Source organism: Halyomorpha halys, unplaced genomic scaffold (assembly GCF_000696795.3).
Source record: "Halyomorpha halys isolate HHAL.00 unplaced genomic scaffold, Hhal_1.1 Scaffold273.1, whole genome shotgun sequence".
In the NCBI taxonomy this organism is placed as follows: domain Eukaryota; kingdom Metazoa; phylum Arthropoda; class Insecta; order Hemiptera; family Pentatomidae; genus Halyomorpha; species Halyomorpha halys.
The window spans coordinates 137,711-143,667 of record NW_027106425.1 but is presented as its reverse complement, the minus strand read 5'-3'; the positions used below and the strand labels follow the sequence as shown (position 1 = coordinate 143,667).

Sequence of the window (5,957 nt, the reverse complement as noted above, 5' to 3'; positions counted from 1 at the left end):
TATATATATAGGTTGAGTTAAATTTTTACATGTTTTTTAAATTTTCAGGACATAAATAAATGGTTGGATGATACCCCAAGATTTTCAGACTTTTCTTCTTGTTCAAACTCCCCATTACATATGCCATATATTGAAGACATGGCTAGTATTGAAGGTGAATATAGAAGGAGGCTGATGATGGATCGCCCAATGCGTCCTCGAGATAGATTTTCTAATGTAAGTACATAGTCTATTAAATTGGCAAAATGCTCTCTAACTATTGTATAATCAGCTGCTTAATTCATCTCAATAATATATTAATTAGAAAATATTTTTAGTTTATGTTAGAACTACCAATATTACTCATTTACAGTAAGGGGTGATTTAAAAGTAATGACAAACTTAAAATAAGAATAATTTAAAAATTGCATTGGTCTCTTCGATTCCAAAGCCAGTGAGTTTCATTATAAGATTTTACTCTTTCCAGGGTATATGATTAATAAATTCCTTGTTATTTTATTTTATTGTTTTTACCAAAACTGATAAAGTTTCTCAGATCTATTTTTTAAAGTTACTTTAGACCCTCTCTGTGGACTCTATAACTAAATGGTTCGGATACTATTCCATGAAGTAAAAAAAAATTGTAAGGTGCAGTCCAATTCCAGTACAGTGAAAAACTTGAATATTCAAATCTGAATTTTATTGAAGTAGTGTGAATTAATTTATTTATTGAATTGAAGTAGAAAACTTTATTTTTGTAGTGTGGTTAAGATTACTTTTTATTAGATATAAGCAATGAACGATTTTATTTGATTCTGTCATTTTTTATTTTTATTATTAGTTGAAAATTCTTATGATTCCTTTGATTTAACTTTTTTTTTTCCTGTTATTTCATTTTAATAATCGATTGTTTCTGCTGACAAAACTGGACCAAAAATTTATCTAGTTTTCAAAAACAATAAAGTTCAAAACATTTTTGAAGTGAAACATCTTTACCGACATTCTACATTTAAGAAAAAAAATTATACAGGATTAAATTGATTTTGTGATGTGAGAAAAATGAAACAGAAGTTGTTGGGGAGGGGGGGGCGAACACTGAATGTATCTTATTTTGTCATAGGGTAACAGGAGAGGTTAGAGAAGGGGTTGGGCCGGCTGCTGCCTGCATTGAGTGATTTAGTGAATCCAATTGGGTGAGCTCCTCTGACAAAGCTGCTCTTTTGTTACAATATATAAAATTTTCCTACTAGATTTGATTTTAAAAATAGCTGTTCTATTCTAGTTATTATTCTGGAAATAATATTATCTGCCTTAATGTTGATCATTATTAAGTTAAATTATTATTATCATTATTAACTTTAAGCTTTTAGTGGGAACGCATCATCATTATTAAAATTTTAATACATTATTTTATTTCCAAAAGTTTTACTTCTGTTTGCCTGTCCTAAGAATACTGCAATATTTTTGATAGTTGTTTTGTGTTGTTAGGTTGTTTTGTCTAATTTGGAAGTGCTATGTAGTATTTCAGTTACTTATAAATTAGAAAATTTAATATATTCCATAGTTCATGCTATGTTTACTTATTGAGCAAAGAACAAATTGTTTGGAAAATATTGTATTTCTAATTGCTATTATGATCAGATACTGTTCACGGTTTTTGCTTAATGAATTAGAGCCTATTTGTGAACATTCTTCAAAATGAAGTTATACAAGAAAAATAATGATATCACATTATCATTATGTGCATAGGCGATAAATATGGTTTGAAAACTACAATTTCCAAAGATCAACATAAATCAATCTGCCATTAATGAATTTTTTAATAAGCTTATCAATTTATTTTTGCTATGCTAAACCTGCAATACAGCCGGCATGATGTCACTCATTGTCAACTATTGCAGTCCTTGTGTTATCTTTCTCCTGGTAGCGTTTTTTTTTTTTTTTCTGTTTATAGATTTATATTCAAAGTAATGGATCATTTTATGCTGATCATTTCATCAAATTTGCAAAATGGTACTCATTTATTAGGTTGGGAATTTCTTAAAAATTATTCATTGAAGTGAGCAGTTGAAGTATACAGTAAAGTTAGATAAACTTTATTTGACGTAATTTTTTCAATCATAGAATAACTTAAACTTAAAAAAAAAATCATTGGCAGTAGCTGCTGTGGCAGGAAATTATCATGAAAAGCAGCTTACAGTAGTTTCTCTGCTGCTTCATGGCTTGTCAGCTATCAAGAGCTGTGTGGTTTTTATTGTATATAATGGAGCTTTTATGTTGTTTTGAAAGTTTTTTTTTTACATTTTATAATGATTCACCATTATAAATCATTCCACAGGAGCAATTTAGTTTATAGATATTATTGTTGGTGTTCATTTTCTGAATAGGGTCCTTTATTCATCTGAAATTGTCAGAGATTAAGTTCTCTCCTTGTTATTTTATAACTATTATACTTCAATCTATCAAAACAATTACTAATTACAATTGGATAGAACTGAAAACTGAACTATTCATGGTTATTTTTTATCAGTGGTATTTTGTTTTGTGCATGTGATAATTATTTGAATCACCCCCCACCACCACTCTTAGTCTCTTTTTAAACCTTAAGCTTTTAACCTTCCTTAATTCTCTAAAGCATTGATCAAGGAACATAACGTTGTTGTTGTTGTTATAAAATTAAAATTTATAAATTATCCAAATAATTTATACGTACTAAGTAAGTACAATATAATTTTTAATTACTCATTTATATATTGGTTGTTTTTTTTATTTATAATCTAACTAGCTGATCCGGCAATGCTTTAAAATTGATAGTTTGTTATAATTTATTGTATTTAGTTAAAATTAAACATTTGTGTATACTTTATTATTATGATTTAGTAAAATAAATTAAACCAATATATGTGATAAGGAATGAAAATGAAATTTGTACTGTTGGTCAGATCGACAGATATTTTAAGGTGTGGTAAAATGCTTACACCTAACTTAGCTGTATTATCGTTAATACTACTGGTTCGATTTAGGTGATTTTTGTTTCTTATACTTTTAGATAATTTGATTATCTATGATATTTTCATGTATAGACTATGTAAAATATAAATAGTTGTTGAATAACAACCTTCACTATTAGTACTCTATTGAAAAAATTCAGACCAACTAACCTATCGAAGTGTGATAAAAGATGTTTTAGGAGTGAAACAAAGTTGATATTCATTATAGCACATCAAGAAACCCTTAAATATAATTTTTTGAAGAAATTGGAAAATAAAATTTTTTTAACCGGCAATTTCGGTCTTATGAAAAATATTAAAAAATAGAAATAACTTCAACGCAACTTGACCAATCTACACCAAACGTGGATGTGGTTTAGGGTTCTAAAGTTCGCAAACCGGATCTACTCAAACAAATTAGAACCAGAGATATAAAATAAAAAGTTTGAAAATCTTTTCTTTATTTGAAACCCATATTTCTCCCCTATAAGAGCATTAAATCTGCATTTAGTTGTTTTAGGCTGAAAGAGCAGACATTCAGCTTCCCAGCAGTTATATTAATGTAGGAATTGGATAAAATATAGATGATTTATGATGAATGATTATATGAACAATAATAACTAGGGGGAGGGGAAATCCTAATAAATCAAGGTGAAAAATTTTTAATTTCCTTTTAAAATGGCAATTAGCAGTTTGAGATTACATTAAAAGTGATTATGATTTGCTTTTTTCTAAAAAAAAAAAAATTTTGACCTACTTTACCCCAAGCCACATTATGTTTTTATAACTTTCTTAAAATATAATATAGCTTAATGGGATCAGTGATATTTTTTTCTTATTCCTTGGAAAGTGACTGATCGATTGGTATACAATAACTGTGAAAAAAAAATGTATACTTTTTTGAGCTACAAATCAAAAACGCTTAATTTTGTACATAACTTTTTTCTTACTTGGGAATTCGAGAATTTCATTATCTTCTCCTGGTGAAAGGGAACATTTTGAAAAAAAAAAATAAATAAATAAAAAGCAGCACATAAATCGGTCCAAGGAATAAGAAAAAATATTACTGCTATTAAATTCAATGCTAGAACAGGGAGTGACTACGTCAAAGTAAATGAAGGTACAGGAAAACATGGGGGAGGAGGTTAGGGCACTAAGAATAGAAATGGGGAAAGACTGATTGATTTATGTGTTGACTATGATCTGTTGATTGGTAATTTATTCTTTCTACACAAATAAATTCATAAAACAACTTTTCCGCTGAAGAAAGGAAAGTAAATAGTATAATCGATTACTACATCCATAGCCGAAGAATAAGAAAGCTATTTTATGTACTGATATTAAAGTGATTAGTGATGCAGAAATTGGCTCAGATCACCTCCTGTTAGTTGGAGTACTCAAATTCTTCCCCCTTAGATAGAAACACCCATGAAGCTACCAGAAAATTAACGCTATCAAGCTTCAGGAACCTGGAAAAAGAGTGGAATACCTAAAAGGAAAACCTATCGGATTCAAAACTTTAGGAAACCAGCATGGATGGAAGTGGAGATAAAATATGGCCAGGAATCAAGAAAGCCACACTGTAAGCCGCTACTTCTACTTGCAGGATTACCAATATTTCAATATAAAAGATCTATGTGATAGGGTGAAGGAATCAGTGGCAAGAAAGAAGGCAGCATGGAAGGAGTATCATAGTACCATAGGAAGCAGCACAAGACCCATCCAATTGGGAACTGTATGAAAGAAGGAGAAACAAATCCAAGCTAGTAGTAGGGGTGGCAAAAGGAAAGAGCTTGGAGAAATTTGGTCAAAATCTACAGAGTAACTATCATGAAATCACCATAGTTTTCTGGAAAAAGATTAATAATATAAAAGGAAAGACAAGCAAACCAATACGAAATGTGAAGGACGAGGGAGGCAGATTGACTACCGGGAACCAGGGTATTTTAGAAAGGTGGAGACGCCACTACTGGGAGGTTTTTTCTGGAGAAGCTGAGGAGGGGAATGGGAGTACAACATAATTGTCCCGATTCACAAAAAGGGCAATGCTAATGAATACGAGAACTATAGACCTATCTGTCTATCCCAGGTTGTGTACAAGCTCTATACTTCGATATTAAAAAAGAAGCTGTGGAGAATGACTTAAAACAGGTACAGGCTGCTTTCAGGCCTCAATGCCAGTCCCAGGATCATATATTTTCTCTCAGAACAATCATTGATAAATCGTGGAAAGAGTATTTTCTTGGCATTTATAGATCTAAAGGCTGCCTTTGATTTGGTCCCTAGACAAGAACTGTGGAATGCTCTTTCTGGGAAAAAAATACCGCAAGGATTGATAGAAACTATAAAGTCGACATATCACGATTCCATGGGAATAGTAAGGATTAATGAGAGTCCGGTGCCTTTGCAATTGAGAAAGGAGTAAAGCAAGGAGATAGTTTGAGCCCCTTCCTGTTCATCATTTATATAGATGAAATCCTGAAAATGTGGGGACAATCCTGGCCTAGATAATGGTATTTGTGGATGACATTGTCCTCATACCAGATACTAAAGAGAACCTACAACAAGCTGTAACTGAATGGGAAGCTGAGGTGGAAAGAAAGGGAATACTAGATAGAATACTATATACTACCCTGAGCGGTGGAAATCTCGGCTCGTGGGTCGATGAAAAACGCAGCAAACTGCGCGTCGTCGTGTGAACTGCAGGACACATGAGCATCGATATTTCGAACGCACATTGCGTCCCTGGGCTAGAACCAAGGCCCACCTAGAACCAAGGCCCCTGTCTGAGGGTCGTCTTGAAAAAGAGGCAGTCTCACTTGCCTCGCCCACAGTTGACCCGCTTGGACGTCAACTTCCCCCCCGGGGAGAGGTCTGCCCGGGGTCGCGATGGGGGCTCCCGGCTGCGGAGGACGGCTCAGCGCCGCCCGCCCCGCGCGCCGGGTCCCCTCAAAAACATCCGCCTGCGAAAGCCGGACAGTGTGTGAG

At 32.8% G+C, this 5,957-nt stretch overlaps 1 pseudogene; it reads left to right on the top strand.

Moving 5' to 3' along the window:
• Positions 1-5,598: 5,598 nt before the first annotated feature.
• Positions 5,599-5,765, top strand: LOC112210302 (5.8S ribosomal RNA; annotated as a pseudogene).
• Positions 5,766-5,957: the final 192 nt, after the last annotated feature.